Below are 14189 nucleotides of genomic sequence, written 5' to 3'. Positions count from 1 at the left end.
ATTAATGTTGAATTCACAACAGATTTACTGTTTACAATATCAAACAGTTCTTTTTTTTGTAATGTTTTGCTTTTTTTTAAATTTCTTTTGTAGATGGATTAATGAATAGATAGGTAGATAGATAAATAGAATTGTAGTTTCCTCAGTCCCCACCCCACCATTGCAAAGCATTGAAACAGAGGGCATTTTTACAAATTTATTCAAGCAAAAGTACGTTTTCAGAGAGAGAGAGAGAAAGGGAGTGCCCGCTCACAGGTAAAAAGAGGGCCTGCCTCACTTTACAATTGTTTTTAATATACCCATGCTGGATGCCTTATTTGCATAGGGGACAGGTTATGTAGAGGTGGGGTGAGGAATGTGGGAAGGGTGCTTTCCTAGTAGGGAGTGAGCCATCCAGCTTGCTCATGGTGGGGAAGGGGTATTACAATGAGATATGACCAGAGGCTTTTAGGGTTTAATCTCCTTGAAGGGGACTTGAAGCCTATACCATGATCTCATAGAGAGGTTGTGAAGATTCCATGCATATTATTTATTTGAAAAATATTTGGTACAGTGCTTAGCCAATAAGTGGCTGCTCACTATGTAGACACTATTATTACTTTTTAAGGTATTCAGTATTTTAAGTGCTTGTTTTGCAACACATTCAAGGGAACGATGGTATCCAAATACCAAAGGACCCCTTTGTAACTAATATCAGAACATAAAATCAGAGAATAGCATTGCGTCATGGTACAAAGCATGTCTCAGTGCTTGTCATGGTATCATTGAATATGCTGATTTCAGTAAATATGCATTGGGTTTCAGGGTTACTGTGGGATGATTGCTGTGATCTAAGTATGTGTGAGGAACTAAAGACAAGTGACAGCAGAGTTGAATTCTGCTGTCACTGTGAATTCTGAAGACCTTCCCAGAAGTAAAGGCAACCTGCAACTTTTTCTTCCATGTACTCCAGTTGTCTATAGTCTCTTTCAGATTGGCAATATCAACTCCATATCTGGACAGCTCACATTTAACCAGTGATTTGCTCTCTCTCCTGAGGAGCTGCCATTCTCTCTGACTCAGTGCTTGTTGGCCTTGTTGAAGGTATCTTTGAATTTGCTTTTGCCATACAAAAGTAAACCCTGTGGGGAGTCCTGCTGTGCTTTGCTCAGTGAGAAGTGAGAAGTTAGCAGAGTACTTTTTGTATCCCAAAATAAACAGCATGGTCTTAAAACAAGGCTACTAAACCATGCTATCTGAGTTTTTACTTCCAGAGAGATAAAGACAGGCACCTATTTATACACTGTATGGGTAGTACCTTATCCTGAGTAGGCCTTTTGCTTTATGGAATTGAAGATGATTTGAAGTAGATGGTGCCTGGTCTTGCTTTTTCTTTTGTTGGCCAGTGAGAGATGTCTGTGGTTAATTGTACATAGCATGTGGTGAAATAACAGATCTTCTCGGTTTACTCTATGTATTAAGTAAACATTACTCAATTCAATTTCAAGATTTAATTTCAGAACTTTTGCTACGATCTTATTAATTAGAAAATGAAAAGATATATCATTGTCGTTGAGAACATTTCTTTTCTCCAACAAAATAATAATCTTTTGCTGATTTATACTTTCTTTTAAAGAAAAGTACTTTTGGTAGCTTTCAATAATAAGTTATTAAACTTTTCCTAAACCATCCTGAACTTTCACTTTGAGGACCCCAAGTATTTTTCAGCAGTTTGGGGCACATTAATTATTGCAGGGAATCTCTTGTGTCTTATGAGATTTCGGCATCATTCTGTCACTTGCTTTATGTTACTCACTAGATCCCAGTGGTCATCCAACTGCCTGGATGAGCTGAGACAACCAAATATGTCTCCAGACATGCCATATTATCTCCTGTTGAGAATCACTGTGCTAAGATCTTACCCATATTTTAAACTCTTACTCAATCATGAATTGAGGTGGTGTTTTTCAGGGGCTATATGATTTGTCATTTCACAAAGGATTATTTTGTTCATGGGAAAATGTCTTAATTTTGCTTTCTTTTAAAAAAATTAATGTAGCAAAAAACATAAAACTTTGTCATTTTAACCAATGTAAGTGTACAATCATTGGCATTAGTAACTTTCAGAAAATTGTGCAATCATCACCACTGTCTATGCCTAAAAATTTTTGTCACCTCAAGTAGAAAGTCTGTAAAGATTAGTCAGTACTTCCCATTCTTTCTTCCCTTCAGCCCCGGGTAACTTCTAATCTACCTCCTGCCTCTCTCTAGATATTATATATAAATGGAATCAGATAATATGTGTCTTTCGGATCCATTTTATTTCATTTGGCATAAAAATTTCAAGGTTCATCCATGTTTAGCATGTATCAGAACTACATTCTTCTTTATGGCTGAGAAATACTCCATTTTATGTGTTAACATTTTGTTTATTCATTCATCTGTTCAGGAACAATTTTTTCTACCTTTACTATTATATGTAATTCTATAATGAACATTAATATGCAAGTATCTTTTTGAGTCCCTATTTTCAATTCCTTTGAATGTATACTTAGGAGTGATATTGCTAAGTGCTATGACAGTTTTATGTTGAACTTTTTGATGTATTGCAAATAGTTTTTCCATGATGTAAGTAATCTTTTCACTTTCTGGCAATGTCCTTTGATGCACTATTTAAAAATTTGATGAAGCTTAATAATCTTTTTTTTTTCTGTTGTTTCTTATATTTTGGTGTCATATTAAAAAATCCGCTGCCAAATCTAGGATTAAGATTTACCTTTATTTTCTTCTAAGAGTTTTGTTGTTTTAGCTCTTATATGTACGTCTTTGACCCATTTTTAGTTAATTTTTGTACCTAAAGATGTTCTCAAAGGTAGGTTCTTGTCTCATCACAGAAATAATTCAGAGACAAGATAGAGAGATCAAGAAAGTCAAGTGAGGGTTTATTTAAGTGATAGCATGCTCTCAAGGAGAGAGTGAGTTAGGCTGAGTTGAGTATATGCACTGTTTCTTTGGCAAGCAGGTTATGGGGAGTGTAGAAATGAAGGCAGAATATTCATTAGGGAAGAAGGAGTTTTGGGGTCCTATTCCCTGATTTTCATCCCAACTCCACCTTTCCAAGGGGAGGAAGAATTTGTGTCCTTATTTAATCTTGATTGGAAGTGTCATGGTGTCAGTGCATGATGGGCACTTCTTATCTTGAAAGGCTAATTTTATTGCAATGAGGGTATTATAAATAAAAGTTTGCATTTGGATATGCTGAAGACTCCTCCCTTTTCCCATATTTCTTTGTCTGCTTGTAGGACACATCATCCCAAAATATGTGGTTTCCTGTCAGTCTGGAGATTCCTGCTTTTCTTCCTTTGCTCAAGGACTCCCGTTGTTTACAAGATTTATAAGGTGGTTTCCTGCCCTCCTGCCCATACCTCCCTCTCTGTGATCTATCTAGCTACCCACCTGCATTAACAAAGTGATGTAGGGTTCAACTTCATTTTTTTTCCTTTGACTAGATCTCCCTGGTGTTTTTAACTCTCAGAAGTTGTCCACACTAAGCCTCCAGCAATTTACCAGTTGCTGTTCAGGGTGTTCTACCCCAGCCCTGGTTCCTAAAGCATTTTTTTGCCCCTGAGTCTCTTCTCTGCTAAGTCAAGTCTCCAGTATACCTCTGTCTCTCTAATGTTGGAAGGAACAGTTTGTCCTGTATTCTTACCTCTCTCGTGGACTCAAGAAAAGTTGATTTTCCAGTCTGTTAAGCCTTTTACCTGTAGTTAGAACAGAGTGACAACTTCTAAACTCCTTACTTAGGTAAAAGGCTCTGCTTGTTTTTTGCTATTGGGGAGGTGAAAACAAAAAGTTGCCTACTCAACTATTTTGCTCTTTCCCTCATTTTGAAAGCTACTTTTACAGACATGACTTCTGTGTTGTTAGTCCCTTCCCCACCCATTTACTCAGTAATTAAAAATGTTTTCCTTATGTAGTCTAGCTACTTCATTTTCCTGATGATAACACTCTGCTTATTCTTATCATGGTTCTCTTTAAAGTAATGAATAGCTCCCACTTCAATTCCCATTTTCTTTTAACTATTTTGTATTATTTATGACTTTCATCGGGATAAATAATGGGCTCCTGTGCAATTTTCTTTTTATTTATTGAGCAGGAGATTTGATGGCATACTCAATCAATTTGGGCATATTTGTTTTGATTTTCATTTTGATGCTGATTTTTCCAAATATAATTAATTAATAAATCAATTATTTTCTGATTCATTTTGTCCTTTCTATTCTTCAAGAAATCCACTTATGCCTTAGACTGTTTGATGGTGTCTCATAAGTCATTAAAACTTGTTTACATTTTTTCAGTTTTTCTTTCTTAGTGCTACGGTTTGGATAATGATATTTTAAATGTGCCTACTTCTTTTTCCATTAGGTTTTACCAGTTGTATCCAATGCCTTTTTTAAAAATTCAGATTTTGAGTTATTTAATTATAGGATTTTTGTTTAATTCTCATAGTTTTACAATATCTTCTAAAACTTTCCATTCTTTCACATTTTCTTCTCTAGATTTGTTACATATGTATCACAATAATTTTTAAGAACTTGCCTATCTATTACAATGTCCTGGACTAGTTTTTGTTCCATTCACACTGACTGATTTTTTTCTTTGTACTGTAAATTCATTTTTTAAACATGCCTTTTTAAAACTTTAGACTGTGTTTTCAAATACTCCTTTCTCAGTGTTGTCTTTCCCACTGGTATTTGAATATATATTTGTTGATTTATTTTGTTTTTTAATTGTAGCAATATTTATTCCATAGGATTTTTTTTCTTATGTGTTTATTGCTGAAACCATGGCTCATAGAACCTAACTAGACAAAAAGAAGACACCAATATGTCTTTGCTCAATAAATGAATTTATTTATTCATGAATAACTTTTATACACTTTTAAAATGGATTGTTCCCATAAATACTTACCTCAGTCAATTTTTACTTGTGTCTTCAAATAAAGTCAACGCTATAGAACCTTCCATTTTAAAACTCCTTCAATGCTTAGTGAGATAGCTTAATTTAGAAAATTTAAGAAGGAATATTAAAATGAATAATTGTCAACAACTTCTAAATGTTTTCTAAGCCAAATAACTGAGTAGGAGTCCTCAGGGACCACCTTCATTAAAATTACTTAAAGAGAGAATGAGTGTCAAATAGATCATTAAAGATTCTCATGGGGAGCTAAGATGAAGTAATTTTTATGTCTTTGTACTTCATGGTCCTTAGAGACCAAAGAGTGTGAATATAAACTATATTAGTATCTGATAAATATTACTAATGATTATAAGTGAAATTCATATGTGTAACATGCATATAAAGAAAATATTTAGCAAAAAAATTAAAAATATATTTTCAAGAAGCTATTTTAAAGGAAAATAAAGGTAAGAAATGGGAAAGTTTGAGAGAAGATTTTCTCTTTTTTTAACAGTCAATAAACTAATGTGGTGGTTAATTTTTTGTAGAGTAGGGAGTTACTTTTTTTCTTTCTTGGAAAAGAAAAAAATTATCAACAATAACTAACAAATGGGAGTACATACGTTTTTATATGATAATGTGAAAATTCATTTCAAACAAAAAGACAATAATCCAGTGCAACGAAACCATTGTAAATAATTTGCAGTGATTTGCAAATGTATTTTAAATTATAGAAACTTCCTAAAGTAAAATTATTTTTTTTAAATTTAGTTATATACCTCTAATTAATTACACATCTGCTCTACCCGAATATGTATTTCTGTACATTCATTAGCCATTTTGTCTTGTTTTGTTTTGTTGTTGTTTATTATTGTGCCCATGGCATGTAGGAGTTTCCAGACCAGGGATTGAACCCATGCCACAGTAGTGACCTGAACCACTGCACTGACAATGCCAGATCCTTAACCTGCTGCACCACAAGGGAACTCCTCAATTTGGGTTTTGAAGTCTTCTGAACCTTTGACTCAGTCCTAAAACTACATTACCCAGCTTTAGTAATACTGAATAATTTCCCTCAGTTGCTACAGCTGCTAAGAGCATTTCTTCGCCTTTTCACAAACTTTAACAAACTTTACCATTAAATGCATGATTTTTAAAAAAAGTGATGGCTAATGTATTTGAAGTTTTGTATATTTATTGAAATATGAAAATATTTCAAAATTGATATTGATATCCAGCTTAAAATAATATATTCAACTTTAATTTATTTAATTCTTACTTCAAAGTGAATTTTTATAGACCAATCTGTTATGTATTTTGGTATATATTATTTAGATTATTTAATTTCCTCTAGAAAGAGACTTGTTTTTAAGCAACATACAAGATTTTTTTTTTATTACTAAAATATGGATATCATTCCTTTTTAAAGTTTACTACTTAAAAGAGATTTATTAATATGTATTTTTCATTAATATACCATAGATATGTATATACATGCACACACACACACCCATGCCATATATATGTGTGTATATACAAGTGTCTATATATGTGTGTATCTGTCTGTCTGTGTATACATACTCAACACTTAACAGTATATGATGCAAAACTGTCATTGAACTGGAAAATGTAGAAATTATAAAATAACAAATTAATGGAAATAACCTAACCCATGAATACATTGTCCCATCTGATTGGACCAGGAAATGTTTCATATATTGTCTATAAAAGACTCTTAAAATGTTGTAATGAAAAAAAATCTATTATGGACTGTATTTCATGTTTTTTCCCAATAAATTCAATATAATTAATTCGTTATAATTCAGTACTATTTAAATTGAGGGTGGAGACTTTTGCAATTCTGTGAACTGTTTGTAACCAGTTCATTAAGAGGACTATATATAAAGTGAGAGTAGACATTTAAAAACATTTGTAGCCATATAATATATATAATTTATGACATAACAATTCCAATTTCTAGGCATACACTCCAGAGATGTATACAAGAATTTTCACAGCAGCAATATTGTTCTAACGAAAAACTGAGACCAGTTTAAGTATGCATTGGTCAATGAATAAATAAATTTTGGTATATTCATATTATTGAATTTCATCGCACAGTGAAAATAAATGAAATGAAGTAAAACAATGCAATTAACATGCATAAATTTCAGAAACATAGTCGTGAATGAAAAAGCAAGTAAGTGAAAATATCAACAGTATGATTCTAATCATATAAAGTTTGAAAACAGGAAACTGAATAATACTATGATTAATGACATGTATTTGTTAATATTTTTAAATATTCCTTTGCCTCAATTACATAATGGGAAAGCTAACACCTAACTTTTGGAGGAGTTATAAAGCTTAGTAAGATGATTTTCTTTAAAGCATTTACCATAATTCCTGCCACAAAGTATTATAGTTTGACAAATTACATTAAGCATTTATAATACTGTGTTGACATTTACTTTTCAAATAATGAATATTTTTCGTATGTTTGTGTTTGTTTTATAAGAAAATAAGAGCCGGAGTTCCCGTTGTGGCGCAGTGGTTAACGAATCCGACTAGGAACCATGAGGTTGCGGGTTCAATCCCTGGCCTTGCTCAGAGGGTTGACGATCCGGCGTTGCCATTAGCTGTGGTGTAGGTTGCAGACGCAGCTCGGATCCCGCGTTGCTGTGGCTCTGGCGTAGGCCGGTGGCTACAGCTCTGATTCGACCCCTAGCCTGGGAACCTCCATATGCCGCAGGAGCGGCCCAAGAAATGGTAAAAAGAAAAAAAAGAAAGAAAAGAAAAAAGAAAATAAGAGCCAATTCAAGTATGTCAAATAAATTCACTTCCAATCAAACATATTGGAATTATTCAGAGAGTTTTAGAAATTGATCCTTGGTTTCTATTTTGTCTGACAATGAAATATCTGTTCAGTACTAAAAAAATAGAGAATTATGCCTATAATAGTTTATTTAAATGAATTTCCTGAAACCCTCACAAAGCTTACAAGTGGTTTATGTAGAATACAACCCATCCTCATATTGCAACACTGTGATATTCACAGATTTTAGTTACCATAGTTTGGTTAAGATACACCAGTCCACCAATAACATGGTTCATATTGAATTTACCATTGGTATATTATTTGCTAGCAATTAAGTGGGGTATAAACTTTACTGTATCAGTCTACAAATGAATCACTAACTACATAAATAATAGATGTGCATTGTGACCAGTAACAAATCATGTCTCTTCTTTCAAAGTCTTGAAGGATTTTTCCCTGTGCAGCCACTCTTCAGTTTATGCAGATAAAGAGCATGTAGTTTTGCTGGTTTCATGTGTAACAAGGTAAATCCTTTATAAAATGGATAATTCAGGTGATGGTTGACAAAGTTGAAAGTGTGGCAAATAAGTGGAAAAAAAAAATGATAACATGGAAGAGAAATTAGAACTAAAACATAAATGGAATTACAGAGAAAATACCTGGCCTTGGAAACATTGACAGAGAGGGCTTTCTAGAGACTCTGAAGGACTAGTGAAAGTAAACTTACAATATAAATGAGGAAAATGATTTTAACAAAAAAGATGAAGATGCATTAAGAATAGTGACACCAGGAGTTCCTATCGTGGATCAGCAGTTAATGAACCGGACTAGCATCCATGAGGACATGGGTTCACTCCATGGCCTTGCTCAGTGGGTTAAGGATCTGGCCTTGCCGTGAGCTGTGGTGTAGGTCGCACATGTGGCAAGGATCCCACGTTGCTGTGACTGTGGTGTAGGCCTGTGGCTATAGCTCCAATTTGACCCCTAGCCTGGAAACCTCCATATGCCGTGAATGTGGCCCTAAAAAGACAAAAGACCCCCCCCCCAAAAAAAAGAGAGAGAGAGAAAAGTCACACCAGCAAAACATTTCACATTAAACTAACTGTCAGAGATAATTCACAACATTGGAAGTGCGAAGGATTATAATGTGGGTATCCAACTCAAGCTTAGAAAGTTATAAGACAATCTTCTAAGTCATTGAAAAAATAGTCACTCAATGTTAAAAGCTGTGTGATTAGAAAAAAGCAATCACTGCTTAAGCAGTCCTTAATATGTATTTTTCAAAGAAATAGAATACTTTAATGTTTTAAATAACAATATAATATAAATATTTTTCTATTTTTAACATCCCTTTACATTTATAACAGATATTAAAAGATATTTTAACATTTTTATGGATTATGGAATAATTTTCTATACTGATTAATTAGATCATTTTCCATAATTTTAGTTTCAGTCATTTTATCAGTCCCACACTATTGTACAAAACAGCTGCGTATGGATTAACCCTAAAGATTATCCTTAGCCCCAAACTTCTGCTTGTTTCTTCTTCTGTAAATTTTATTAAATATATTTTTAGTTGATTATGACATCACATGCTTAGATACACCGCTTTATCTTCAAATATCAAATAATACAACACCTGTATTTCCAGATTTCTGATTTTTTTTCTTATGTTCCAGTGCATTTATTTTGCTCTAGTCATTGATTCTACTGTGATGCCAATTCTAAGACAGTTTATATAGTCTTCTGGTATAATTCGTATAGCTTAAGTAATGTTCACAGATGTTCAATTTGTTTCTGCAAAATCATATACTTATTAAAAATATTAGAGAGTTGCTTACAAATCCCTTAGAACATTCAAATAATAAAGAGAATTTAAAATAGTCTGAAAATTTATAAAATCCAAACATAAATTGCAAAGTTGCAGAAAAAAATGAACATATGTTTAAAGCATATTGCACTTATCTAACTGTGCATTTGTTAACCTAAATTGTTTTAAGAGAGGATGGTGCATTTTGTAAAAAATATGGCTAGAAATTTTGTATGGACACGTCAGACAAAAATAAAACACAACTCAAGACTTCAAATAGTCAAATATTCATTGTAGTAAGACTAAGAATTGTCCTAACATTCCGTATGATTTTAGCTTCCCTATTGGGAAACAATGTTTTATAGCAAAAAACTAATAAGTTCTATTTTAGATGATTATTTTACTCTTCTTTCCACTGGTAATGTGTTCTTTTAAAAAATATATAACAGCCGTATTTGAGCTATAATTAACATACTGTATAACTCACCTATTTAAAGTTTACCATCACTTTTTAAGATGGAATTTTTTTAAGAATTACAACCATCATCCCAATAAATTTTCATCACTCCATATACAAAACACACCCCCCACCTTAGCAACCACTTCCCATTTACCACCAATTCCTCAAGCCATAGTAATCACTAGTCTACTTTCTATCTTTCTGAATTTTCCTATTCTATATATTAAAAGGAACTGGAAAATGGAAAAGTAGACAATGTGTGATACTTTGTGGGTTATTTATTTCACTTAGAATGATGTTTCAGAGGTTCATCAATATTGTAGCATGTGTCAATACTTTATTCCTTTATATTGATGGATAACATGCCATGTTATGGATTTACCACATATTTATTTATCATTAATTTATCAGTTGATAGATATTTAGGTGGTTTCCACTTTGGAGCTATTATGGATAATGTCATAAACATTCGTGTAGAAGTTATTGTGTGGATTTATGTTTTCACTACTCTTCAGTGTATACCTAGGATGAAATTGCTGGGACATATGGAAACCATATTTTCAAATTTTGGAGGAAATACTACACTATTTTCCAAAGGAGATCCACTGTTTTATTTGTAGCAGCATATGAGAGTTCTGATTTCTCCCTATCCTCACAAACATTTGTGAATAGATGGGGTTTAACATTTTTTAATTATAGCTATCCTTGTGGGTGTGAAGCAGGACCTCATTTTATTCATAACTTCCATTCCATTCCATTATTGACCAATAATGTGTATATGTGTGTGTGTGTGTGTGTGTGTGTGTGTGTGTGTATATTTTTATATATATATATATTTTTTTTTTCCCCATTTTAGGGCCGCACCTGCAGCATATGGAAGTTCCCAGGCTAGAGGTCAAATCGGAGCTGCATCTGCTGGTCTACGCCACAGCCACAGCAACACTGGATCCAAGACACATCCATGACCTTTGCCACAGCTTGTGACAACACCCGATCCTTAACCCACTGAGTAAGGCCAGGGATCCATCCAGCATCCTCATGGATACTAGTTGGATTCTTAAACTGCTGAACCACAACAGGAACTCTGATACTATATTTCTTCCTGAGTAACTTTTGGCAGCTTGTATCTTTCTAGGAATTTGACCATTTCATATGCTACATAATTTTATAACATAGAAGTATTCATAGTACTCCCTTAAAATACCCTTTACCTCTTAAGATTATTATTTGTGTTATTATTATTTGTTTGTTTTTTGCCTTTTTAGGGCCACACCCACGGCACAGGAGGTTCCCAGGCTAAGGGTCTAATGGGAGCTGTAGCTGCCGGCCTACGCCACAGCCACGGCAATGCCAGATCCAAGCTGTGTCTGTGACCTACACCACAGCTCACAGCAACACCGGATCCTTAACCCACTGAGCAAGGCCAGGGATCAAACCCACAACCTCGTGGTTCCTAGTTGGATTCATTTCTGCTGTGCCACGACGGGAACTCCACCCCTTAAGATATTATTAACAATGCATTCTCTTTCATTCTTGATTTTGGCAATTTGAATCTTTTATATTTTTCTTGTTGATACTTGAATATTTGATGGAGCAGTCAATTACCTTGTCCCATTTTAGGGACTGGCATTGGTGAGACAGACTTTACTTGTAGGTGGACATGAGAGTGACAGGTGGTGAGGGTGTGACAGTTTCAGTTCCAGGGAAGGCCTGGCTTCATAGTCTTCATGCCACTCCCTTAGCTGAGCTCCACCTTGGGGAAGATTGCAGGGATCCTCAAAGAACAAAGATTTTGAGGGCATCTACTAAATGTTCTTCAGTAGTGAAGGATGCTGGAGGCCACGTAATTTCCTTTTCTCCACAGAGGATAATGTAGCTCACGTATCCCCGAGGTGATGTCATCTGATTTGTTGGTACCCTGCTGTGGTGGCAGCACAAACGTCTGATGTGCAGTTTCCTATAGAATAGCCATGGAGCCCATGTCTGGACTGTAAACGTTGCTGCAATGAGATATAGCTCCCAGGTCTGGGACACTGGCTAGCCATCAGAGGCAGGAGCTCCAGGACTGAAATCAAGGAGCACATGAAGCAGCCACAGGGAGGGTGGCTAGCCTGGAATATGTTAAGAGTGGCTTTGGAGTTGGGATCTGTAGTGCAAATGTAAGTCCAGATCAGCCATGACTCTTGGTTCTAGGGTATGTGTGGGGTTGTAAGAGGCTAGTAACCTTTGTCCTGGTCTGGTTCAGCAGCATCTCTTTGGTGGTGGGTGGGGTGAGGGTGGGAAGGTTCAGGAGTACAGCAGTATTTCCCTCTCTGGAGGGTATGTAGTGGTGATGGTTATTACGGTTACCACAATGGCAAAACTGCTGGTTTCCCCTGTAAAGCAGGCGACGGGGGTCCATGCTGACAAACACTACTAGGTCCACCACTCTGAAAGTTGAGGGAAGACTGCTGCTCTCATGGCAGCTGTTGAGGTCTCCAATACCAAAGCCATACAGAGTCCTCTGAAGAACAGGCAACAGGGGACCTTGAGGGTACCTGTTATGTGCCGGAAACTGATAGCCCTCATCCCTCTTATGTGTAACCCCTTCTCTAGACACCTCTGCTAAGCAGATCTCAGTGATATTTTATGTTTCGTTTTGTTTTTCCACTGTATCGCTGTAGGTTCTTAAACTCTCGAGCCTTTCAGGGTTTATTTTCCTTCATGGATACCTATCTAATTGGTTTTCGTGGGGGGACAAAGTCTGGTATCTCCTACTCCATCACCTTGCTAACATCACTCCTCTAAACATATTTTAAATAGTCCCTTTTGAAGTCGTTGTTGAAGCTGATATCTTGGCCTTTTTATGGGAAAGTTCCTGTTTCCTACTTTTGTTCCCCATGTGTGGATTATGCTTTCCTGTTTCTGTGTGACATAATTTTTTTTGCTTAAGATTACATGTTTTAGATAATAGAGCAACTTTTGTATAATGATTTCCTCTCGTCGTGTTGTTATTGTTGTTAAATAGTGTTGTTGAATGACTTGGCTGAATATCTCAGTGACGTCTGCTTCTCCATAGCATGAAGGCTCCAACATTGCTCCTCAGATGGCATATCCTTGCTGTGTGTGCTGGGATGACAGTGGTTTGGGTAGATCGCTCTTTGACCCATTGCACCTTTCCTTGTCTCTGTTAAACTGTTTGCCTATGTTGGTATCAGGCCTAGCTAAAATGCTGTATTAACTTCTGGAGGATTGCTCTGTTGTCTGACAGTTTCATGAAGTGCAGTATTCTACCATCTGATTCAGGTAGATTCAGGCCCTTTTGCAGGGGCAGTTTTTTGAGGTCAACCTTTAAGTTTTGTTCTCATCCCATGAGTATTCCTCTTAGTTATCTATTTCTAGATCTCTCTGGTAAATTAGCCAGCTTATGGTTTGATTTGTTGCTCTCAAGGTGCTTACCAGCCAAATCTCTACTGTGTTGAAGAGTGCTGTAGTCTTGAACTTTCTCACACTCAATTCCAAATAAAGTCAGTTCTTTTGGGGGAAGATTTTGAGTACCCAGTAGTTATGGCCGACTACTGTTACTGGTCAAAATCCAACATACTTCTCTGGAACAGCAGGCAAAGACAGTTAGTGCAGGTAGTTGTTTGAGACTACCAAATTGACAGGAGTTGATGACAACTATTTGCATTTTACATACCATACATAATATCCCATTGACATGAAACATGCATCTTATTGGGGGATGGAAGCAGGATACAAAAAGTGTATAAATATGTATATTATAATATTTTAAATTCTGTAGGATATTATGTGGAGAGGTACTGTGAAGGAAAATAAAATGTGACTAAATATCAGTTTGTGATTGGCCTGGGGTAGTGATAGTTGTGTTTTAGACATGGTACAGGGGAGATTTCCTGAGAAGATGATATTTGAGCAAAAATGTACGTAAACTATGTGAAGAGGTGAGGAGATATGTGCTCTCGATGAAAAAAGCAGGTGCAAAAACACTGAGCAGAAAAATTGATGAGTTTAGATTTTTCTAAGAACAGCAAAACATTGTCATTTGAGAAGAGTGAATGAGGAGAGGTTGTTTAGACCCAGAACTACGGGTGATGCTAAGAAGTCTAGGTATCGTATTCAATGTCATGAAGAAGCCATTGAAAGGTTCTAAGCAAGGC

The sequence above is a fragment of the Sus scrofa genome, chromosome 8 (genome assembly GCF_054392235.1).
Source record: "Sus scrofa isolate SSC_HxYL_T2T_F1_AM1 chromosome 8, Sscrofa_HxYL_maternal_Yorkshire_Landrace_v2.0, whole genome shotgun sequence".
Classification (NCBI taxonomy): domain Eukaryota; kingdom Metazoa; phylum Chordata; class Mammalia; order Artiodactyla; family Suidae; genus Sus; species Sus scrofa.
This window is presented reverse-complemented; position numbering follows the sequence as displayed.